This window comes from Pempheris klunzingeri, chromosome 20 (genome assembly GCF_042242105.1).
Source record: "Pempheris klunzingeri isolate RE-2024b chromosome 20, fPemKlu1.hap1, whole genome shotgun sequence".
Lineage (NCBI taxonomy): Eukaryota > Metazoa > Chordata > Actinopteri > Acropomatiformes > Pempheridae > Pempheris > Pempheris klunzingeri.
The window spans coordinates 1,366,177-1,392,382 of record NC_092031.1 but is presented as its reverse complement, the minus strand read 5'-3'; the positions used below and the strand labels follow the sequence as shown (position 1 = coordinate 1,392,382).

Here is a 26,206-nt window from a genome sequence, read left to right as displayed (position 1 = left end):
TCAACAGGAGCCGGGGATCAAACCACCGACCACAGATAAATGATGGGCTGATGCCTAAAATGAAAAAGTGGGCCCAGTCATTTTGTTTTTTTTCATTATTTCACCAGAAGAGGAGGGACGTCTGTGTTATTAAACTACATGGGTCGACGTCGAGCTCTGCAGAAGCCTGATAATGAGCCGTTGGTTTGAATCAAACATCTAAAAAGTGTGGTGAATGCACCGCCCGCTGTGTGAGGAGACTAATGTCATGACGTAGTGGGTTTTTAAGTTGAATATTTTGTTTTGATGATTAAACTTAGTGCCTTTAATGGGGCTGTTTTTTTTTTAAAGTGAGGGAAGACAGAAATGTGACTGGAGGTGGTGGCACCATAAGACTTTTTCCATTTTCCCAGATTCTCTGCTACTAATTCAGTGACTAAAACTTGCTTTTAACAGATAAAACAGATCAAATCAGATACAGCTAACTAACTAAATATTAGATAAATACACTGGAATCCATCTTTAATAGTTTTGATGTAAGATTTTGCTGCATATTTCCTGATATGCATATGCAGCCTAATTAAGCTCTTCCCAGAAGTTAGATCACAGAGTTGGTCTCATATATATAAAGTAGTTATTAACTTTCATCACAGGCTGAAAACTCTGCAAGAAGTAGAAGTACTGTACCTTAATTCACCTTCTCCCTACCGAATCATATCCCCCCCATGTGTCCCCCCCATCAACTTGCTCTAATTTGGTCTCATCACTTAAAAATTCCCTCAACCTCTCATATATCTCATGTTTTATTCCTCTTCCCACTGGCTCGTTCTTTACATGATTGTCCCAGGGAAGGGACACGGCGGCGTGTCCTCCGAGGAGCTGGAGTGTTCTCTGCTATAGTCGCTCTGGAAAATGAGCATCAAGTGAAGGGTTGAGATGGAGAAATGAAAGTGTAGTGTTTCAGGTTGCCTCTGAGGAGAAGAACAGACAGTTTTAAAGGAGTGATCCTGAAGACTCTCACTTCTGAGGAATTTAAGTGACACCTTTGCTGCTTAAACGCTCGTCGCTGCAGAGTTTCTGCACAGTTGGAGCTGCTCTTGGTTCCACAGCGGTGGAGTCACTGTTCCTGCTGATCAACCAGTGACGCTGCGGACATGAGAATTAAAGTGATGCAGCGTCAGTGTTAACATGCTAACGTTCACTGTGTGACTCTGAGAGTAATCCATACCTTCATCTGTGTTCCTCCTCTGGAACTAACGAGGACCTGCAAGCCTGAAGTAGTGCACACATGATGATACAAGAAGTGATGCATGAAGAGGTAAAGAAATAAAGTTAAAACCAATCAATGCTGCTTTACTTAACATATATACTAAACTATAGAAACACCAAACTGGAGAGCTGCTGCGCCGCCATCTTGAAAATACACTAATACTATTTAAACTAACAGTTATTGGATTTTTAGATATTCTGTGTGTTATTATATATTCTCATGATCTTCTGCACAAGCTAAACTCCCTTTTTCCTCTAAACTCAAATAATAGGATACCGTTATGGTAAACAAGGGGTAGCACCTGCCCAGACATCAGACTCTTCTTTATTCAAACATTTCCATCACACTATATATTATTATTATTATTATATGTACAGCTAAATACAGAAAGCGTTCACTGACAGTGATGCTTGTTGCACTTGTTTATATGGAAAAGTCTCATTCTTATCACGTCCTGGGGCCCAACAAGACTAGAAAACCCACTCGCACGACTCAGAAAGTGACAAATTAAACACTTCATTAATTAAATGCAGGGAAAAAACAAGAACAACGGCAAAACGCTGAGGCTAATCTAGACATAGAGCGACAAAGACTTAAAAAATACTAAACACTACGTACAGAAGAACTCAGTCAAGAAAACTAGAAGTTAAGCTAATTACAAAGTAATCAACAGAGAAGCAAACCTCTAGATCAGAACTCTGTGAGTGATGTCCAAGGGAACAGGAAAGCTGGTTGACATGATGAACTGGCTCAGGACACAGGGAGACACAGACTATGAATACACAAGGTAATGGGGAACAGGTGGACACAATCAGGGAGGGCGGGACACAGGAGGACAGGAAGTAAACACATCTGAAACGAGAGGGAAACGGGGTTACTTCAAAATAAAACCGGAAACATCAGACAAGACAAAAAAAGTTTAACCCTTTCATGCAGAGAGGTCACTTCAGTGTGCAGCTATTCAAAAGCTGTTTTCTTGTATATGCATCAGTTTTGATGGTGCAGCTGCACATCAGCCACAAAAAGAGCGAAACCAAGATGGCCGACAGACAGCCAGAAACACCAAGGTGCTCATTTTTTTCCTGTTCAAACCTTCTAGAAAAAGAGACCCTATGGTGACATCAAGTAACATCTAAGGAGTCATGCAACTGCAACATTTTTGCAAAAAGTATTGATTTTATATTGGGAGGAAATGATGATTAATCACATGTCCACTGAAGTGTCCATCATGCATCAGTAGCTAGATCTCAACTACTGGACATGTAAATATATCTTTATACAAAAAAAGAAGTTCAAACCTTGTTTTTCAGTCTGAAGATGAATAAAAACATGAAGCTCTGCAAAGATCATCACGCTCATCCACCTAATATCTGTTGATTTTATAATCCTGATTATAAAATAATCATCCAGACTGAACAATAGTGCCTTTGAATCCACAACAGGAGAAGAAACATCCCCCTGTTCAGGTGCTCAATAAAGACCTGAACTGGGATTTAATATTTAATATCAGAGATAGATGCTTTTATTTTGGAGTTGGAGCAAAAAAAACAAGATCAGAAAAAAACGTTCCCAAGATATTAATGTCATTATCCTGCTGTGCAAACACTACAGTCTGTCACTCACTGTCCTCTGGATGGCTGACAGCAACACCCAGGACACCTCCTTACATCATCACAGCCGCCATCCAGCTCACACACACACTCACACACACACACACACACACACACACACACACACACACACACACGTACAAAATACTATTTATATCCTTGAGGGGTTTAATGTGGAGAGATGGAAAGGATATCCAAGGTTGAGTGTCTGTAGTTCAGTTGGAGCTGCTTGTGTGTTGTTGTGCACACACACACACACACACAGCAGTAACAGTGCATTTGTGCATCAGTGCACCCATCACAAATGTGTGAAGTGGGGATATTATTGTCACATTGCTGGCAGGCTGGCAGCGCCCGTCCTTATAACTCTCCTTCTGCTCAGGCTCCAGGCGCTGCCGTTTTATCTGAGAGAGCTCTAGCAACCCGAGGTCCGCAAAACTTTCTTCAGTTTCAAACTTCCACTCATCTGGATGTCACTCCTGGGAACCGCAGCTTGGTTTCCAGGCACGGGCCCCAGTAATAAAGCCCTCATTCGGCAGGATGAGCTGACAAACGGCCCGGCTGGGAGGCAGGTTTTTGTGAAAGGTCACGGCCACATTGAAGGAAGCTACCAACAGACCTGCAGCTATAAAACCATGTCTGTTCCGTCCACACTGGGTCCTGACATATCACTATATTACATTTCAGTGCCACAAATACTGCACAGCTACATACATAACTCAAACTTTAGCTTTAGCATGTGAAGAACTTCTGGAGACACACCGGCCTGAGAGCAGCAGAGTGACAAAGTAAGAGCAGTGAGTAGAACAATGTTGTGAAAAGGGCTTAGACAGATTAAAACTCTCATATTTGAATCATCAGTACTAAAAAGTGCCTACCTAAAACAAAAAATCAACATTAGTTTAAGTGTACAGTATCTTTAGAATATTTTCATGGCTTTCCTTTGACATTGGATGGGGAACTGAAGCTGATGTTCACTCTCCTCAAAAGCACCAGACTCCATTCACAAAAGTAGTCATTTTAGCTCGCAGAACAAGGGAGTTGCTACTCTAGTTGCTTTGACTTTGGTTTTTTAACGCATTCATTTGGGTCTGAACTAACCCTGTAATTCACCAAACACACACAATAATGCAAACAAACTAACTGATTGAGACAGCGGTGGAGCAGCACTGCAAAAATACAATTTAAGTAAAATTATGGTTTTTATCAATGGAGTCTGGTGGGTTGGAAAAGAGCATAAATGGATATAATGGCTTCAGTGCTCTGACGTCAAGCTAAAGCAGTGAACATATTTTAAACATAGCCTACACTTAAACTGATGTTGATCATCTTTTTTAAATCCATTTCTTTAATCCGACTGCTCCTTCTTGCCTCGACAGACTGATGGATGCATCATGAACCTACAGCTTGGTTAAATCATCCAGGAGACTGTATGTAAGATTTAAAAGCAGCTCCTCCTCGTACCTCACAGTTCCACGTTACTGGTAAACGTCAAACAGCTTCTTTCTTTTCTAATCAAACTCTTATCTTGCTTACGGGCACCTCACATGACATCAGCTGTTACCTGGGCTTACATCAGCTAGCATGTGGTGGTGTGAGAACATATCTGATTCTTTGCCGGTTTGTCTTCTGTCGCTTGTAATGAGCGAGACGAGCGAGCTCAAGGCGAAAGGAACGTAACAGAAAGCAAATGTAGAAATTAAAAGTAAAGATTTTTTATTGTGTCGGTGATGCTGAAGATACATTTGAACCATTGATGGAGATCAGACTCAAGAACTGGAGTCAAATCAAATAATAAATATGAGAAAAGAAACTTCAGATTAAATAGTAATATATAATGGGTAACTTCTGGGACATAAAATGTGTTATTTAACATATAATATTTGATATATTGACACAAAAATCTGTCATCTTCTTATCTTAATTAATAGGATTTTGTAAAAATAAATTGTAAATGAGTTCATTTTATTGCTTTTTGGCTAATTAGAAACTGGTTGTGATTAAAAAAGGACAGAGACAAAATGTGGATTCTACTTTTATTTATGAAAACATGATCAACATACAAATATTTTTTGGAACTATTATAAAAAAACAGATATATCCCAGGGATGTAAGAAGTCCAGAAAGTATAGAATGACCCAACTGTGAAGACCACAGCCAGTGTGTGAGGGAGTCTAAGTGCCTGTTTGGATGGGTGGGGGTTGTGTTTGTGTTTTGTATGCATGACAGGAGTAAGTGAAACTAGAGTTTAAAGGCACACGCGGGTAGAAAACATGAGTGGGCATGTGTCGGTGGATTCGCAGCGTATGACAGCGCCGTTGGCTCAACACTCTGGAGGCTGGAAGCATCAACACAGACTGATGCTTTCACCTCGGAGACGCTGTGCTGCTGCTGCCACAGCTGAGACACGTTAGATTATTTAGATGGGAGATGGAGGAAGGAGCGGGGACGGTTGGACCGTTCCAATTATTCACAAACACAACGTTCCAAAACCTCGTTTGGTAGATTTGAGGCCTCTGGTGGAGCAGAAATCCTAAAAGTTTAACTCATCTGCAGAGAAAAGCTGTGACCTTTCAGGAAACTCTTTGTGCTCTGCTGTCTGTTTTAGGGAGGAATTGTCCTTTAAGGTTCCAGGTGGAAAAGCTGAGGGTGTATTCTCATTCGATTCAGTCGCTCGTAGGTGTTTAATGTCTGGATTTACCTCCTCGGCCGTCTGAGCATGCAGAAATATGTCTGTGGAGTTATATATATGTGTGTGTGTGTGTGTGTGTGTGTGTGTGTGTGTGTGTGTGTGTGAGCGCTGCAGGGCCAGCAGTAATTAATTTGACTTGCTTGTTCTGTTATTAGCTGCTGAGTCAGGACCAAAGCAAGAGGGCGAGAGACATAGACACTGTGTATGTGACAGAGAGAGAGAGAGAGAGAGAGAGATGAAAAGAAGAGATGGAGGAAAAACTGGAACAGTTACAGGCAGAAAATGAGAAAGAAAGAAAGAGATATTGTCTTAAGTATGTGGACAGAAGTGAACCCAGCAGATCTACCTGTCACCTGCTGCAGGTGCGCTTCATTTACCTCGTCTGGCTCCTTAACGGGGACACCCTCCCCGGGGACGGCCCTGCCCTGCCCTGCCCGAGTGTGGTTTGTGTAGGAATCAGGACTTTTTCCTGGAGTTCAGCATCAGCCGAGAACAATGGTGTTACATAATGCCAGCAGAGCGCTGCTGTACGTGGTAGTGTGTTCCCCATTTCATTATGTGTTCTGCTCTGGTTTGACGGCGACACGACAGGAAACAGGCAGGAAGTGAAGGAGAGACGCTTCAAGATTCAAAGATTCAACATTCAAAGATTCAAAGATTCAACATTCAAAGTGTTTATTATCATGTGTACAGTGCAGAAACAGGTTTCCCTGTACAATGAAAATCTTACTTTGTCATCCACACTGAATGCCAAAGAGTAAAAAAAGGATAGAATAAAATATAAAAATATATAAATATAAACTACTATTGCTTGACATATAAATATATTTACAAAATGAGCAAACACGTGTGCCACGGTGGGCGCCATCTTGATGAGGCTTCAACATGCAGCTAAGGTTTGCGGCTGAAATCAAAGCGCCGACGGCGGCGGTTGACCACGTGGTCACATGTCACATCTCGGCTAACAAGGAGCTCCTTCTTATCCCGACCCTGACGCCCCCAGTGTCTCTCACTTTACCTCCTCTTCATTTTACAGTCTCTGTAGCTGACCTGATGTGCCATCATCAGGTCAGAGTTTAAGTTAGTTGCTTTGTGATCAAATCCGTTTGTTTTAAGGGTTAATTCGACCCTGTTAGAGCGCTAACGTGCTACATTAAGTATTCTACTGTCTGAAAAATGTCTCTGAGAGCATGTTAGTGCTGATGTCTGCATGAATCCAGCCTCACAGAGCTGCTAGCATGGCTGTAGGCCATTTAAAACAAATAGAAATGAAGGCGTGCTGTCAGAAAGGGTACGAGAAACATTCAAAGCACTTTAAACCCTTTACACTGTAAAAATCAACCAATAATGAACCCAAATTCACTTTATTGTCGGATGAAACAAGATGGAAAGCAGATAATCATGAAAGCGTTGGGGGATCAGTCGCTCTGTGCCTGGCAGAGGATGGCAGAGCTGGATTTACATTCCCGACCACACAGATGAGCAGATAACCTTCGTCAGGAGGCTTTAAAGCAGCGTCATGCTCCGTGTTTCAGTCCTGAGCTCCTGAGCAGGTCCAGGGTCAGAAAAATACTCACAGCGCCTCACTTTGACCCACGAGCACCAAAATAAATCCTGCAGCAGTGTTTCTATCTTTGCTCAGTTTGTTATCTGCCTTTTGGGCAAGTTAACACTGTTTGTGACGCTTCTAGTTCAACTCGATCTGACCTCTGTGCTCTGAAAACACTTCAAGTTGCATCTAACAAACTGCTGGGTGGGAGGCTCTTGATCAGGACAGCCGGGGACGTTAAAGGTGCCACTTCAGGCACCAAAAACAAGATAATAATAAGGTACCAGTGCTTGAAGTCGAAGCTGTGTTTGGAAAAAGGAAGTCCTACTTTTACAGGAACATTAGCTGCATAAAAACAAAAGAAATTATTGGTGGTGAGGTTTCAGCGCTAGAAATGATTCTTATTCCAGACACACTTTTGGTTTTAACATGCTGACGATACTGTTTATGTTCTGGTGGGTTGTCACAGCTGATAGCTGGTTTATTCACAGGGTCGGATGGTCAGAAACATGAAGGTGGTAAGTTCTGGAGTTGAGCAGGGAGTTCGGGGGAAAAGCACCACTTGTACTGCTCTTATTTTTATGTTGGGATACAATGTGAGTGAACACAGAGAACAACCAAACTGCTGCAGCCAGACAAACAAAGAGCTGCGACACACACAGAGAGACGCTGGGTGCAGTCTGAGGTTAAGGACCTACTGTAGGACACCACAGACACTACATGCTGACTGTAATTGGTCAGTCTGGGCTGATTATATTCTCTCCTCGTCAGTGGAGAGCGTTGGCAGTGAAGACGACATCAAGCCGACGAGAATAAACTCAGTAATCTACCTGCTTTTATGTGTTTTATCTATTTTTACATCTTCAAATCACAGCTCAGTACAAAAGCAGAGTTTACACTCAGCTGACTGTGACACAGTGAGACTGAGATAATGAATCATGACACACAGGAGATGTCCTTCACACTCTTTTAACGTGTCCTCTTCTTCTGTGCTGGTTTGATGTCACCACACTGAACCAGCTCCTGATCTTCACATATTAGTCACTGGCTCTGCTTCCATACATGCAGCAGCTACAGCATGAATAAAATACAGTAAACAGGACTGTGATGCCTCCACTGTTACAGGACCAACATGGTTTATTTCACCGCTCGTGTTTGTTGCTTTATGGGACCCGTTTTTAGCGACGTGCTCCCACATCATTACTTTTATGAGCGCGCTGCCAAAATAAAATAAAGCCAGAGTCGTAATAAAGCATGTTTTTTCTGTAATAACTGCACAGCGACAATATCTCCCTCAGCTCTGTCTCACTAAGTGAATGACGCCATGCTGCACTGCCATCGCTGCTACAGGTCACGTCCTCAAGGCCGAGTATTCAGACAGATCCACTCTGCTCTATTTGACGTCTCTGCCTCTACTTCATGGTTTAATTCCCCCACGTTTTAGCGCTCATGGTGGGACCTGCCGTGTGCTCGTCCCTCCACTGCCACTGAATCATCATCCTAATGTGGTCTGCGCAGAGGAATGAATTGTCTGAATGAACAAATGTCTGGACAAACCTCAGATACATTTAATATTCCATGACTGGCTTCTTACATCTGTGAACCTCCCCCGACCGTCCCTGTCTTCAGCTCAGCCCTGCAAAGTCCTCAGACGAACCTTTGCCCAGGACCAAACCTGCCAAACATCCTCCTCAGACAACAAGCACAGACAGTTTTGATGGTTTCCTGCAGACACCGTCTCCCCATTAGCAGCCAGGTGTAAACGTCCCCCCCCTCCCTTCCTCCATCACGCTGTTTTTATTCATCTATAGAGACGGCCAGCAGCAGCCCAACCGCTTTCACACGTATGATTACTCTTACAGCTCCGGAGCCGCTGTGTGGCGGGGATGATAGAGGCTTCTGTGAAAGGTGGGAAGCGGGTTAGATGGGGGGGGGGAAGATGGTAGCCACCACAGAGAAAAGCTCATTAGTCAGAAGCAAAAATCAGCAGTAAAAAGTTTCTTCTAAACCTTTGTCTGCTCGCACAGGTCTCTCTTTATTCTGCCATTATTTGGGATAGTTGTCTGCACGGTAAACACAGAGTTACCTGGAGGAGATGGAGGATCGTGTCCTCGCTTCTCTGGCTTCAAACACTGGATGTTTGCTCATTATGTGGCAGCCCAGTTCTTAAAGAAGGTTCTTAAAGAAGGCTGCAGGTCTTCACCAAGCTAAAGCACAGACACGTCTGTCTGCTCATCTGTCGGTGCCTCACAACATCCACATCTCCTCCAAATGACATGTATGTGCTGAGGCGTGGATGGAGCATAATGCCATTATTATTTCCCTTCACCATCAGCTCTCTGAACAACAATATGTGATTACTGGAGAAATGCTGGAGCGCTGACAGGAAGTGGGACAGGAACAGTGTTGTTGACGTTCAGACACCAAACTGTCGAGATGTTTTGTCTCAGTTACAACTTTGACTGGTTTGATAATGGATTCGATGTTTAATCAGTCAGCATTTGAATGTTTCAGCCTTTAAAAAGTGAGACTGTGCTGCTTTTGTTTGCCTCACATGAGAGTAAGATAGAATCATTAGTAGATGAAGAGAGAGAGCTGCAGTCACCTTCTGTCAGCCTGGACGGTCAAACACACCAGCATGCAGACAAGAGCTGGACTCCTCATGTGTGCTTTCATTTAATTCCACCTTTCATTTGTCTCTTTTATGCACTTTCTCCCTCCTTTCTCTCTCTTCATCTTTCCATCTTTCCTTCCCTTCCTTCATAGCTTCACCTCCTCCGTGTCCCTCCATGCTTTTCTCTTATCTCCCTCATTTCCTCTCCTCCTGTTTACTTCTCTCTCCCCCCTGACTTCCCCCCTGTCTTGCTTCCCTCTTTTCCCTTTCCTCTAGTTTCCTCTCCCCCTCTCCTCCTCCTATCTTCCACTCTTTCCTGTCCTCCTCACCTCCTGCCTCCCCCCCCCCCCCTCTTGCCTCTAAATTTGACTTCACAACATATCAGTTCTATTTCCCGTCACATCGGCTCGTCTATCTGAGGCGCTTTACTATTCTTGTCGAGGTCGGAGCGAGGGAATCGGGATGGAAACAGACACCGAGCGAGGGAGTGGGAAGATGAGATGGGAGGAATATAGATGAAAAAGAGGCTGAGAGCTGGAAGACAAAGCAGCAGTAACAATGTGCACCTTGAGAGGAAGAGGTGGAGAAATAAAGAGAGAACGATGACTCACGGTTGAGTTTTACGCTACGATGTCTTCTTTTCTCTTTCAGACTCATTTTGAACGTTTTTCTCTCTGTAGTTGTTCATCAGCAGCTGCTCTGCCTCCTGATTGGCTGAGCAGCCTCTGGTCGTAGTACTTATGCTACAGGACTGAACAGTACAAACAGCCACGAAGGCCGAGGTGGTCAAAAGAGTCAAACACAGGACTTTCAACCATTTGACTAATTTTACTATCGTAGTTAATTTAACTGAAATCAAGATGTTTATTCTAAAGTAGGTAGTTTTGGTACCTAAACCATCTTTTTATAGTTACCATGGTGAGGATGTTACACCTGTTGACCTGTTGGTAATATTAGATTTTCACCTTCTGCCTACTACTCTCATAAAAACCAGTGATGCACCATTTAGACAGACAGACAGACAGACAGACAGACAGACAGACAGACAGACAGACAGACAGATAGACAGACAGACAGACAGACAGATTCCTTTTACTGTCATTGTAAATAGATACGAAAAACGAAATTCAAAGCACAAAAAAGTGAAACAAAAACAAAAAGTGCAAAGATGCCAAAGAATAAATGATATTCCACTCAAATGATTTCACAGCACCTGTGTTTTCAGTACATTAGTTTGGTGATGGCTTGAGGATAAAAACTCTGTGACAGTCTGGCGGTGCGTGTTTTAACTGTCTCCCTGAGGGGAGGAGGTCAAACGGGTGGTGGGCAGGGTGAGAGGTGTCTTTCAGGATAGTGTCTGTTTTCTGGAGACAACAGGAGGTGAAGATGAGTTCAAGGGTAGGTGGGGTATGTAACCCTTCACAGTCTGGGGTAAAACCTTTGTGTTTCCCATTCAGCTTACCTTTTTCTGGCCTTTCTTTGTGTCTTTCTTTTCAGCACAACCTCACCTATGTGATTCTACAAGTATTTATTTATTTTGACATAATATATGGACACACTGGATGTAAAAGTGCAAAAGAAACACAAAATCCGAGCAGGAACTAGTTGGATCTTTGGAGGAGCGGGGGTCTGCGCGGACACCTCCTCTAGTTCGTCTTCACGTGCAGCATCCTCTTCATCCTCTGAAAGGAGTCTTCCTCAGAATCAGAACGTTCTTCCCCAGATTCAGCATCTTCTAACTCCTAGAAGAGCTGTAGTGCGCCACTTCAGCTCTTCATAACTTTAGTCTTAACAGGCCGATCGACAAAATTCAAACACTTGTAAAAAGTTTGAAGTGTCCGCTTTCCAACAGTCTTTGAACTGAGCACCTGCCTGCTTGTGTCACAGCTTTACGTTTTCAAACGTGTGACTTTGACGCCGTGTGGCGGTCCTAGACTCCGAAGGGTTAAAGGCCTGATAACATTCAAAGAGGGAGACAGACAAACGTGGACATGCTCCAGGCTGTGAATGCTTGCAGAGTGTTGACACAGTATTAATGAAAGTGTAAAACACTCTCCAGTAATAGCAGGGAGTATTGTGTGTCTGCATGAGTGAGAGGCAAGTGAGAAAATGAAGCTGGGACTTGTAACTGAAGAGAGATCTGTCATTAAGAGCTGTAACATCTGCTCTGTGATTTACTGCATGTGTGAAACTTACTGGTGGTCCAAGTGAAGGACGCCCAGTTTGGACACGTTGCAATGACATAAACATCGTTTTGCTCTGTTCAGGTCAAACAGGGTCTTCAGATTTCTCTTTAAATCCGCCTTAGACCATCACCATGTAAAATTGAGAGGCTGCTGAGGGCTCAGTGATGGTCTTGTTATTTCACAGTAATCACACTAATGTGTGGATGTTTTATTGATGTGGAAATAGTACAACTGCCACATTTACAGTAGCAGAAGTCTCCCGAAATGATCAGAGCACGGGGAGCTGGGCTGAATAGATTTATTATGACTAACATTAAAATTAACAAACAGATCAAGTGATAATAAGAGTTGTGCCCCGGAGAAACTAATCCCATCGGAGCGAAGCTTTAGGAGGTGAAGGGGACTGTTTCTGAGAACAGCTCATCTGGTTCCAACAGGCCTTAAAGGCAAAGAGTTGATTAGGCAGGATGGCAGGGGAACGAGAGGGACACGCAAAGGTGGATGATATTAACATTATATTAGCCTGAAATATTAATGTTAATACTCATTAAGCTTTTATGTTAAATGTTATTTAATGGCAAATACTAGCAGAGCAGAGCATTTCATGGGGAAAATGTGTTATTACTGAGAGTGCGGATGTATCAGCTGTGAGATAAAGAGCAGCAGGAGGATGATGGACTGTGAGGGCAGAGGAAAGAAAGAAAAAGGAGAGGGATGTTCAGCAGTAGTGTTAGAGAGACCTTTTGGATCGGGGAGTTCTCTGCATGATGTGAAGCGTCTCAGGCAGGAGGATCATGGCGGACGTACAAAATGTCTGACGGTTCCAGCCGCCCCCTCCCACCACCAGCCAGGCTCGGTTTGTTTTGAAGACACTGCGCTTCATCCTCTGTAATCAGCAGTCTTGCGGGTTTATTGCGTGTCTCACTGCGTGCCGTGGCTCTAGCAGCATCTGTGCCTGATGAATGGGAGCACAGACGTCGGGAAGCGTCGGCCATATGCCGGCTCTTGTTTGTTAATTATGTTTTCCTGTCCTTCCTCGATGCTGCGTTCATCGCTTGGCCCGTGTTTAGACGTCGTGTGCAGCAGCAGTTGCATGAAAAGTGTTTTAGATCTTAACTTTCCCAACATGCGTGCTTGTGTGGGGCGAATCAGAGAACATCCTGCAGACAGTTTGTGCTCAGAGCGCTGATCGTGTGTGCAGATGCTGAACCTTTTAGAATATATAGCCGATCACAGCTGATATCCTGTCCTGTGCACACACCTGTGGGTTTATCTCGGCTCTATATTGCCATAGGATAGAGTTTTTTTTGTACATATGTGAAACGAGGTTGACACAAATGACAAATGCTGAATGATTTACAGATACAGAGGGAATGATGTGTGTGTGTGTGTGTGTGTGTGTGTGTGTGTAGTACGCAGTGTAGTGTATGAAGTGTGTGTGTGCAGTTGTGTCTTATCAAACATGTGTGATATTAATCTTTAATATTCACCTTGAACATGACTTCCTACTTGCTGTGACAGATATCTGTGTGTGTGTGTGTGTGTGTGTGTGTGTGTGTGCAGCGGTATGATAACATGCTTTCATTTGAATGAGCAGCATGATGAGTGTGTGTTTTCTCTTCAGCAGCTGCTCACTGTGGACACATAATGAAAAGACACCAGTGCTCCCAGTATCCTGCTGCTGCTGCCATGATGGGCTGCACACACACACACACACACACACACACACACACACACACACACACACACACACACACACACACACTGGTATATAGAATATATCTGCTCCCTGTATTGCCTACCTGAGTTGTTTCTCTCTCTTTTGATGAAACGCCTTTGAAAAATACATCAAATTACAGGAAGCAAGAAGAAGAATAAGAGCAGGAGGAAGAAGGGAATGACAGGAGATGAAGGAGGGATGGAAGAGAGAGAAGGAAAGAAATGATGTTAGTGCAGAGGAGAGAGACAGAGAACAACAAACTGAAACAGGAAACAGGAAGTGAATCAAAGAACGTGTGAGAGAAACAGATGCTGGTGTCGTCTCTCTCTCTCTCTCTCTCTCTCTCTCTCTCTCTCTCTGTCAGCAGCCTTTAAAGGAGCTAATCGACTTGTATGTCAAAGAATATCGCAGCGATCGACCCTGACGTGGCGTCTCAGGGTGCAGACGAGTGAATTAAACACAAAACATGGCCGTCTCTGCTGATGGTGACTTTCCACTGCATGTTTAGCATTAGCTGAGTTAGCTCAGCTCACTGGAACCTCAGGACCAGCAGCTTTAGGAAAAGAGAGACAAGTTGTGAAGTTACTTTAGATGCTAAATATATTAGTGACATGAAGAATATATCACAGACATCACACGGCAGGACTATGATACCACATATGTTATTCTAGTCACTGATTCCACTTGTCACTGGTTTGACTTTGGCTCTGCTGCTGTTTCCAGGCCGAACACAGTAGCCTCGTTTCACTGGTTTAGTTATATAATCAGCTTTCTGTCCTGTGAGGAGGCGGCGGCCTTGTTGTCAGCAGCTCATTACAGCACTTCAGATGGTGAACTTTTCTATCTTGTGCACACAATCTGGGAGGAGGAGGAGGAGGAGGAGGGGGGAGTAGACAAAGAAGGAGCATAGTTTGTTTTCTTCAGCTCATTTTTAGAGCAGCCCAGATGTCAAACCCCACAGCAAACCTGTTCTCCACTGGATGCCTTCACTCCGAGTCCTGGGAGGAGGAGGAGGAGGGATGGAAAAGGGGTGGAAGTGGGGATGTGAGAATGTAAAATGATGATAGAGGGGTATAAATCAATAGCAGAGGGATGAAAGGGACACATTTTGAGGGTTAATGGGACGGTAAAGGTGCACGAAGGAGTGATAGAAGGATAGAAATAGATTACAGAGTTGTGTAAAGGATTCATTTACATCCACTGGGGGAGACGGAGAGACGGAGGGGTGAGGTTTATTGGTTAAGGCCTGATCAAAGGTGTGCAGGCTGAGAGAGGGATGGAGGGAGATTGTAAAGGGATGTCAGAGTTTCAGAAGCAACGTAATGAGGGGGGGCTGAAGGGATTTGAATTGGGAATAATGGGAAGCAGGAAGGGATGATAGAAGGATACAGGAGGACGACTGCAGGGAATAACTGATGATGGGGGGGTCAGTCAAGTAATGATGGGTGTGAAGGAAAAGATAAGGAGGGTGAAAGGGTATGGAAGCAGTGTGAGGGGGCAAAAGGGTCTGATGGAGGGGTGTAGGGGGGTCATTAATGGGTGTAAAGGGATGATAAAGGTGTAGAGATGTAGGGTCAAATGGGCAATAGAAGGATTTACAAGGTAGATAAGAGTATAGAGGACTGGTGAAGAGATGTAAGGGGTCATCTGGGGGGCTCATTCTCATTGTTTAAAGGAACAGTTTAAAATAAAGAGGTATAAAGGACTGGTTCCACTGGTAGAGCAGGACAATAGGAGGGTAATAACGGCTGCTGGGGGGTCAGAGGAATTATAGAAGGTTTGATAAAGCAGTCAAAGGAAAAGAAAGAATAATTAGAAGGTAAACTGCTTTTAAACTGACCATGATCTGTACAAACTGTTTTGTACCTCTGTTTATCTAATATCTATTTAGCTGTACATTTTATTTTATTTTATTTATTTTCTTTAGTTGTACATACCTTATTTTCTATTACTTACTTGCTGCTGTGTTTTTCTTTAAGCCAGTGATTGCTTCATGTAACTGCTGAGCATGTGACAATAAAGTCTTGATTTGATTTGATTTGATTTAAAGACATGATAAGGATTTAGAGAGGCCTGACAGTGGGGGGGTAACAAGACTCTTCCAGGGGGCATGAGTGGGGTAACAGTGAGCAGAGATAGTGAGGGGTCAAAACAGGTGACAAGGATGCAACATGGAAGGAAATTCAAGAGGGAAGATGGAGATAAGTTTGAGGAATAAGGTAAATCAATAAAGTCTAAATGATAGAGGGGGCTGGATGGTACAGGCCCATGGGGGGGGGGGTTCTGACATTATTTTACACGTAGAATCGAACAAAGCACATGTTATTGTTGTTATCTCTCTAATTCTAACCCTGTGTAGACTGTAGACTTCCTGCCTGTACCTGACTGTGAGTGTGTGTGTGTGTGTGTGTGTGTGTGTGTGTGTGTGTGTGTGTGTGTGTGTGTGTGTGTGTGTGTGTGTGTTGGGTGAAAATGAGTTCATCTGCAGTGATTTAAGGTTTTTGCCTCAGACTGTGATTCAGCAGGGTGGCTGTTCATTTAGAGAGAGAGAGAGAGAGAGCTCATTAAAAACACTGACGGGGTGGGAGGGGGGGGGGCAGAGGGCGAGCGAGGTGGAGGCAGAACAGGAGAGGAGGGGAATGAGAGGATGAATGAGAGCGAGAGAAAAGAGTGGAAACACAAACGGAGAGAGAAGAAGAAGAAGAAGAGCAGGGTGGGGGGGGGGGAAGGGTGTAATGAGGAAAAACGTTGCCCGAGGAGGAGGAAGGAATGTGGAACAAGACAGAAAGATGCACATTTCACAGAGCAAACGAAGGTTGATCCCACTTGTTGTAGCCGTGGTTTGTCAGAGGGCTCACACCTGATCCCAGATCTCCTGGTTGGTACGTGTGCTGCTTCATCTGATGTCAGTCAGTCCAATGACTCTGGTGTTGTGCTGGTCGTTGACTCTTCCCCTTCCCTGGAGAACAATAATCGATCCATCAGGACGTCGTAGGCCTGATTTAATTGGGACATAATCCTCCAGCATAGTTAGCAGAGGAAGGTGAGGCAGAGCATGATGAGAGCAGCTGAACAGGTTGTTGTAAAGGTGTCCAGTGTGCAGGGTTTGAACATCCACGTTTCCCCACGGTTTATGACGGCCCTCTGGGGCCTCAATAAACACTGATTGTATTTGAGGTGCCGTGGCATTGTTCCCAAGGCCCATTATTCTGAAACCCAAATAGACCAAAAACTGTCCCTTTGGATCCAAAACCCATTAATCCGACAGCCTGTTATCCTTAAAACAAACGCTCTCCCTCCCCCTGCAGGTATCAGCCCCTTCTCATGGTGCTGAACCAGCCTGCACTGGAATATAAAGTGTTATAAAGTCATCACGTAGAAAAGTGATGACATACAAATGACTAAAACATGTTAACATGATGTTATGGTGAGCTAGTATTTTCATTTCTTCTCCCCATCTCTAATTCAAGGAGTCAACCAGCACACATTTACCCATGGGATGGTACGTTCTCAGGTCCTGGTTTAAGCCCCAATAAATAAAACTAACAGAAAAAGAGCAGTATAAACATTTAAACATGTATGAGAACAACATATAAACAGTGAACAAGCAGCTAAACATGTGTGCCTGTGAGGTAGTCAGTGTTTGTTGAACATCTAGCTGAGATGTGAACAATAAGAGGAGGTCGACATCTGACTGTTCCAGCCGCCTCATTAATCCGTGCTTATATGCAATAAACAGGAGAAATGCAGCAATATAGGGAAGGCTGTGTGAGAGAGGAAATTAAGCAGAGCTTGTCTTAGCAAGTCAAGTCGAGCTGCAGATTAAAGGCAAATGTCAGCCTTTAATCAATAACACCAGGAGGGAGGGAGCCCGCAGGGAGGGAGGGGGGCAGAGGGTCCTCAGGTCTTCAGGTCTTCAGGTCTTCAGGTCTGTGTTATTCCAGGGTTCAAAAACAGCCCCGATGGCTTCATGAGCATTTCAGTGCACTAATTATTAATCACTGTCAGAGCAGGAAATTAAACTTTGTGTTTTCACAGTCGGTCATTAAGCAGGAAGCGGCGAAGGCGAAGGTGGCGGCTAGAAGGCTGTTTGTTTTCTAGCTTCTAACATCTCTTGAATCCTGAGCACTTCCTCTTTGTTTCAGTGTGACGTCACATTTATCTCACCGGTCATGAGTGATAGTCAGATATATCTGCCCAGCACACCAGAGGACGAGTCCTACAGAAACTAATAATCCTAAACGATGAACGTTCTGTGAAGAGGAGGAGGAAAGGTCTTCGTTTCTTTTCCACTGTCACTGGACAGTTGACTGACTGAACTCTGAGAAACTGCTGACATGCTGATCATACATGCAGCTGATCACATGGAGCTCTGATCACTGGGTGATTATTCCAGTTAGACACGGTTGAAGCAACTGAAGCGAATTATTGTGATTATCAATAATTCAAACATGCAGAACGTCCCTGTGTGTGTGTGTGTGTGTGTGTGTGTTTCTGCTGAACTAACATGGTTTAAAACTGTGGCAGCATGAGGGAGAGCATGAGAAGTGTGCTTCACTAGCTGCCCTCAGAGTTTCCATTAAAGTGCAGCGCCTGGTCCCATCATGCATCACCTCATGTCCCCGTCATAGACTGTATGGAAGGAGCAGCCGTGGTTTGTGGACCACCATTATGAAGCCTGGGCTTTGGCGTTCAGCCCGTCGCTCTCTGGGACTGTTGGAGCCAGAAGTGCAGATATTTGGATGACGAGGCTCCTTCGTAATTCACGTCGTGAATATGTGATATCAGCTTGGCAGCTAAAGACAGAGCCGCTGATATTAGCACTCAGATGTTTTCTTGGCAAAGATGAACTTTGATGAACTGAGAGGATCAAAGTTGGAAGATGAAACACAGAAAGAAGTTGACAGCTGTTTAAAATGCACACAGTGTTGTAGATCTGCACTGCTGCTACTTTCTCTGCTACTGTTTTCTAAGAGGACGGTTTCTAAGAGTGACGGGGGGGCTGCAGCTAATCCCAGCTAACTCTGGGGGGGCGAGAGGCCGGACACACCCTGGGCCTGTTGAGGTGGGCGAGTATTTGTACCATTAAATCCACATTCTTCTTTTCCTGACGTCTCATCTGGGGTTTTAAAAAACACACGATGACTCCAGCAGAGAGAATCAGAATCAACTTTATTTGGTGGAAGCAAACAATGAATTTGACTCCAGTGAAAATTAGAAATAAACTACAACAATAAGAACAGAACAATATAAGTACTCATAACAACATAACAGCAGTATGTACAGTGGAGGGAGGTGTATTATAGTGCAAATGTGCAGTTTGGGACTAGTGAGAGTTCATCAGGAGAAGAAACTGTCTCTGTGTCTGGTGGTTTAACAGACAGGAGGAGTTTAAAGAGTTTCTGTGCAGGGTGTGAGGGGTCTGCAGAGATGTTACCTGCCCTCCTCCTGACCCTGGACAGGTACACGTCCTGGATGGAGGGCAGATCGGCCCCAGTTATCCTCTCTGCAGACCTGATCGTCCTTTGCAGTCTGTGCCCGTCCTGTTTGGTGGCCGATCCGAACCAGACCGTGATAGAAGTGCAGAGAACAGACTGGATGATGGCGGAGTAGAAGGTGATCAGCAGCTCCTGTGGCAGGTTAAACTTCCTGAGCTGTAGCAGGAAGTACAACCTCTGCTGAGCCTTTTCACAGACAGAGTCTCTGTGGGGAGTCCACTTCAGGTCCAGAGAAACTGTGGAGCCCAGAAACCTGAAGGAGTCTGCAGTAGACACTGTGCTGTTGAGGATGGTGAGGTGTCTCCTAAAGTCCACTGTCATCTCCACGGTCTTTAGCGGGTTCAGGTCCAGGTGGTTCTGACTGCACCAGTGGACCAGCTGTTCCACCGTCCTGGATCAGACCAATTACCTCTTCTGTGAAACTCCTGGAGTATGCAGACGTGTCGTCTGCATACTCCAGGAGTTTCACAGAAGAGGTGCAGCCTCTGTCTCCCCACTTTATATCACACAGATGCAGTTTTCCCCTCCTGGTGCTGCTCATACAAGAGCGACAATTATTTGTATTCCCACAGGAAGGAGCGCATGACATTTATTAGCTGCCACCTTTTCAAACCGTGCTTTGTAGCTCATACAGAAACAGGAGTGTGTGTGTGAGTGTGTTAACAGGACAGGTGGCTGTTTCCAAGAGAGCAAACACTAATGTTCCTTTCTTCATGCTCCCCTCTCTGTGGCCGAGATCAGACGTGATAAACATCTTCGGCATCACCCAGAAGCAGACTCTTCCTCCACGCTGTCTAGTCTCTTCTGTAAAACACACCTCTGTTCAATTCATCCCTCCCTGTTAGCACTTCTCCACGCGGCGCCATCAAACTGGGCCAGAGGAGGATGAATAACATGGCGTGGAACAAAAAGAGGGATTCACAGTGGGACGGGCTGAAGAGGCGGCGCTGTAATTATCCTAATGGCTCCTATAATGGAATATTTAAAACAGAGCCGGAGTGTTTGGGGCTCTTTGTGCTGCGACACCCTGAACACAAGTTCCTGGTGTCTGAGAAGAAGAAGAAGAAGAAGAAGACGAAGAAGGAGAAGAAGAAGAAGGAGAAGAAGAAGAAGAAGGAGAAGAAGAAGAAGGAGAAGAAGAAGAAGAAGAAGAAGGAGAAGAAGAAGAAGAAGAAGAAGGAGAAGAAGAAGAAGGAGAAGAAGAAGAAGAAGGAGAAGAAGAAGAAGAAGAAGGAGAAGAAGGAGAAGAAGAAGGAGAAGGAGAAGAAGAAGAAGGGCTCGCTGCCATTTAATTCACTTCACACTCATTTTCCTTCAAACTGCAGACAAATCATCCAACGTGACTGATGTCAGGCTGCTGAGTAAGCTTCATCATCATCATCATCATCATCATGTGCCCCAGATATGTGGGCTAGTAAAGACAAACACGGGACCTTCACACCAAAAGTCAGCAGCTTTTCCTAAAACAAAGTGTTAGTTTGCTGACTCACTCTCATCAGGTCACCTGCTCACACACTCATCACCCCCTCCATGCTTCCCTCATTTAAAAACTGTATAATGACCTCATTTTTATTCACTCCCTTCACTTCCTCAGCATTCAGTCATTATTAATTCATCCATTAAGTCACTTATTCATACACTCAGTAATTAACTCGCTCACTGATGCACCCCCCCAGCCTCTATCAGCTCCTCATACGACAAACATGTGAGTGAAGCTCCACATGACCTTCATCCCTTCACTCCGTCCTGAGAAGGAGTGTGAGGAGCAGGAGCGACGCTGAGGCGTGGATTGATTCGACTCTTGTGATTGGACGGAGCGTTCTGGCCTGTAATGGAGCCAAATGAGCTTTTGGAGCCTCGCCCCCCCCCCCCTCTGGTCCCCCCCCCCCAACAGTAATGGATGGAAATGAGGCGGGAAGCCATGAGAGCGGCTCAGCCCTCATCTGGCTGTCTGACACCTCAGCCAGCACCTAGCACTCTGCTAATGGGTGTGTGTGTGCGTGTGTGTGTGTGTGTGTGTGTGTGTGTGTGTGTGTGTGTGTGTGTGTGTGTGAAATGCTGATGGTTTTGTTTCTGCAGTTAGAAAGCTTATACAGGCAAATATGCAGACACACAAGTACAAACTCTCATAGGTATGCATACAGTATATCTCCTCTCCCTGCCTCACACACACACACACACACACACACACACACACACACACACACTCCAAAGATCCTCGATGCTAAAGCAGGAGTGCACACTCCCTAGTTTATAAAGGATGCAGACTTCACCTGTAAAGGTTTTAGCTGGTTTTCTACAGGTTGGAGCTGTTGTCTGATTACATGTACTCACATTACGTAGATCTGATATTCGTGTGTTTGAAGATGCTCACTACGTCAGACTGAGCTTTGACCATCAGACAGGAAGATCAGGAATACCACCACGGTGTCTAGAGCTGCATGCATGGATGCATTTTAAAAAGAAATCTAAAAGGTTAAGAACAAGTTCTAAATGAACTAGACCCAACCCAAATGTCATCTGATCAAAGTAGTGCCTTATTTTTTAGAAATAAGTCGTTCTTTATGCTTCACATGACTCCTGAATAAACAGAGGTCCTGTTTTAACCTCCATCAGGACTCTGGACTCTGGTCACCAACACCAGAAGTCTCCACCGACTCTGTACTCTGCTGTCCTTCCTATCACCTCCCTCCGTGTCTCCAGGGGTCCCTCGCCCTCCAGTTCAGCAACAAGCCAACAATACTGACTCTCTCTCTCTCTCTCTCTCCCTTGCTCTCTCGTCCTTCACCTCTGTTAAATCACCCAATCTCTTTTTTTGCTGCATTGCGTCACCATTTATCTGCACATCGTCGAGGCAGTTGATCAAAAACCCAATTACCAGAGAGACACACGGCCCTCCTACTCACTGAACTCTGCCTCTATAGATTCTAATTGATATTTTGCTAATTAGACACCAAATTGGATGTCGTCCAGACGATCTCATTTTCAGGCTACATTTGTCTCCGCTGCGCTGAAGTTTTAGTGATGCACCTCTGGTTACAGCAGCAACAACAACAAGAAGAGTGTGGGCCGACTGTCAGTCATGGCTGTGGCATCATTAACTGGCTCTGAAGAGTTTATGACTGAAGCCGGTGAGCTGCTGCCAGGGTCGGAGTTAATTAATGTTTTTCTTTGATGCTGAAAGGTTTAGATGAAATAAAGCTAATTTTAGGAGCCCTGTTTTTGAATCTCTCTGCAGAAATGGTCTTTTTTATGGCTCTTTAGTGGAGGTTGTCCATCTTATCTGCTCTATGAATAGCAGATGTTGCTCAGATTGGGTTTATTTATTGTTGAACACGGCTGGTGAAGGCTTCTTTTTACCACTATGTTTCACTCAAACTGAACTTCCTGGATTGTATTTCATGTCTCGCTGGCACCGTTAGCAGCACAGCCCCACCAGTTCAGCAGCTAATATCACTGTGAATGCCTGACACAGACGGATGATGGACTGTCATCACACCTGTGCTCCTCTACTCTGGGTTCTCACAAACTCCAAGTCCAATACAAGCAGCATACAGGGATGGAAACATGTGAAACACTGAAGGATTCTTCATCGGCGCCAAAGTTTTCTGTTGTTCGAGTGCCTTCCAGTCTGGTTTTTCCCCAAACTGTCATTAATACCAATCTTGGCTGAAATGAAAGTTGGTGGGGCCGCGGTATCGATTTGACCTGATGAGTCCCGCAGACACGAAAACAAGAGAAAAATGGCTGTGGGAGGATTTATTACAGCTGCCAGAGCCTGTGTCTGTTCGTCCTTCACGTTGTTTCCTCCTTCCTTCCTACAGCCACCGCCACTGCTTGTTGCTTTGATTTACACGGCCAGGTGTGTGTGTGTGTGTGTGTGTGTGTGTGTGTGTGTTTTCTGACTGAGGCTACCTCCAGGGACACATTTCAGAATAAAGAAATACATTGTCTAACTGGGGACTTAATCTGGGTCCAGATTTGGGGGAAAAGCTGATTATTGGGCCACTGGTTAAGTTTGGGTGTGGTTATGGTTAACGTTATGGTTCAGGACATGAATGTAAGTGTGTGTAATGTCCCCCAATGTGACCTAAGTAAGTGTGTGTGTGTGTGTGTGTGTGTGTGTGTGCTCGCTCATGATTGTGGTGATTATGCTCACTTGTTCATGTCACCTTCACGGACGACTTGTCACAGAAAAACAGTCTATTTTGTCAGCGGTGATTTAAAAACAACACATCTCCATACAATCAGCACACACACACCTGACACACACACACCTGACACACACACACCTTAAATTCCTGTTATTGTCTCCATCACTGTCACTCTGTCGTGTGTGTGTGTGTGTGTGTGTGTGTGATGATTACTATCTTATCAATCGAACTATTTTATGATTAACAGTCTCTAAAATGTGAAAAATCCCACAAGTCACGAGTCAGAAACCCAAACGTGATGTCTCCTAATGTCCAAAGCTGAATTATTTTAGAATAAAATGATAGAAAACAGGAAAAAAAAAAGCTGCAAATGCTCCCAGCGAGAAGCTGGAAGTGGAGAATAACATCAGTTATTATAATTGTAAGGGATTAATGTTTCTCTGGCGAACCTCGGTTTGTGTTTGGTGTTGTTTTCGGCTGTTTGCTGCACACACACACACACACACACACTGAAACACAGATTGTGAAATATTTGCAGAGGAGTTACAACACTTCCCGTCTTTTGTGGATGTCGAACCTGTTTTTGAAGCTCTTCGAAGCCAAACCCCCGTTGCCCCGGTGTCAGTTTGACGTGGCCTGCTGTGAGTCAGTGTCCGTCTTCTTAAACACATGATGGACGGTAAACGGAAACAATCTGGAGCGTTGCATTCCTTCACCGAGTGCACCCCCGCTGCTCCTCCCAGGGAAAACCTTGGCGGCAGTCGTGTGTTGGTCATAAGTCTTCTGCTGCTTCGACCTTGAGGCGCGATCAGATCACGTGTTCTGCAGCCGCAACTGCAACTAATAGATGGATTCCTATAAACTCTGTGCAGACTTCAGCCCCTTTTCCACCAACACTCCCAGGAGCTTTTATTTCCCTGGTAAAAGAATTCTTTCTGCTAATGCTTCTTATAATCTTGCATAAGTGTTCCTCCACAGACTCGGTCGTCCCGCTGAAAAGAGGCCGGACCTTCCTCTTCTCGTAGCTTCTCTTCTTTCGCTCCATTTTCCAAACGATGAAAACACAAACGAAGTGAAGCTTGTACAGGTGAAATAATCCAGTTTGCAGCCACACGTTGCAACTGTGATCAACCAATCAGCGTTCAATCGGAGCCCCTCCCCTCAAGAATTCTGGGTAATCTGAAAAGTTCCTCCTTGCTACTAGGAACTTTTCAGGGGGACAGTTTGGGATTAAGGGAGCGTTTTTCAAAAACCCAAGTAAATGAGAAAAGTTCCTTCGGTGGGAAAAGGTGTTTCACGTCTCCTGGATGAGTCACAGTCACTTTGGTGATCCTCTAACTTTTTAACACCCCCTCAGCTGCACTGTGGCTTCACTGTTTGAATGCTTACACCCACTAAACATCAGGCCTGTGAAAGCAAGTCTTGACTGGATGTTCAAAGGCTCAGTGACCACTTGTGACGCTGCTTTAAGTGTGAACGGGTTTTTGCGAAGGAAGTGATCACCCCGTCAAGACACTGTAGCTGCACTGTAGCTTGTTAGCTAACACGCTAGCCAACAGGCTCCCCATGTGAACCAGACCAGAACACTGACTGACTGAATATCCGAGCTGTCGTCATGTTTGATTGTCTGTGTGTCTCCTGTCGCCGGTTAGGACTAAATTCTCCCCCCCACCTCCCAGCTGAGTTACTTAAGGGCTGAAACATGTTTGTCTTTCTTGTGTCTTCGGCTGTCGATGTGGCTCACGCCGGTCCAATAGTCGGTAATGAAGGAGAAAACACTGCAGAGCTCCGAGGAGCTGATGACAACATGCAGAACGCAGACTCATTAACTGACTGCTGACCTGAAAATGGAAACTCATTAAGAGTAGCAGTCGTGTTCTCACTTGACGACCTTTGTTTCTGACTTCTTGGTGGGCTTTAAAAAAGTGTGGTGTTTAGAGGAGGAGGAGGAAAACATTCAGCGCGACACCACATCTCAAAGCTCTCAACGCTTCATTTAGCCGAACCTCTTAATGAGGCTCCAGTTGGCAAACAGGCACACAACAGAAATACCTCAGCGCTTGAAGTCACGTGCAAACACAGGAGCAGCTCTGAGCCGTGGTGGATCACACCAGGAGCCGTGGTGGATCACACCAGGAGCCGTGGTGGATCACACCAGGAGCCGTGGTGGATCACACCAGGCCGCCGGGCTCCTGCAGGTCAGACACTCACTGAAACTCTGTGTTTTGGTGCTTTACCTGCTGCTGTTTGGCAAAATGGTTCTGATGTTTTAACCTTTGTTTGGTCCAGTGTTTTCTGGAACTTTAACGCTCTTGGTTGATCTGGTATTGATCCGGTGTTTTAGCTCTGGTTTGGTTAGTATTCACTGGTGCTTTAGCTCTGGTTTGGTTAGTATTCACTGGTGTTTAGGCTCTGGTTTGGTTAGTATTCACTGGTGCTTTAGCTCTGGTTTGGTTAGTATTCACTGGTGCTTTAGCTCTGGTTTGGTTAGTATTCAGTGGTGTTTAGGCCCTGGTTTGGTTAGTATTCAGTGGTGTTTAGGCCCTGGTTTGGTTAGTATTCACTGGTGTTTAGGCTCTGGTTTGGTTAGTATTGACTGGTGTTTAGGCCCTGGTTTGGTTAGTATTCACTGGTGTTTAGGCTCTGGTTTGGTTAGTATTCAGTGGTGTTTAGGCCCTGGTTTGGTTAGTATTCACTGGTGTTTAGGCTCTGGTTTGGTTAGTATTCACTGGTGTTTAGGCTCTGGTTTGGTTAGTATTCACTGGTGTTTAGGCTCTGGTTTGGTTAGTATTCACTGGTGTTTAGGCTCTGGTTTGGTTAGTATTCACTGGTGTTTTGGCTCTGGTTTGGTTAGTATTCACTGGTGTTTTAGCCCTGGTTTGGTTAGTATTCACTGGTGTTTAGGCTCTGGTTTGGTTAGTATTCACTGGTGTT

The 26,206-nt window shown here is 44.7% G+C and overlaps 1 protein-coding gene across 1 annotated transcript in view; it reads left to right on the top strand.

Moving 5' to 3' along the window:
• Nucleotides 1-26,206, top strand: part of LOC139219753 (glutamate receptor ionotropic, delta-1-like) — a 454,804-nt gene that overhangs the window by 198,118 nt on the left and 230,480 nt on the right. The gene's annotated exons all lie outside the window — the stretch shown is intronic.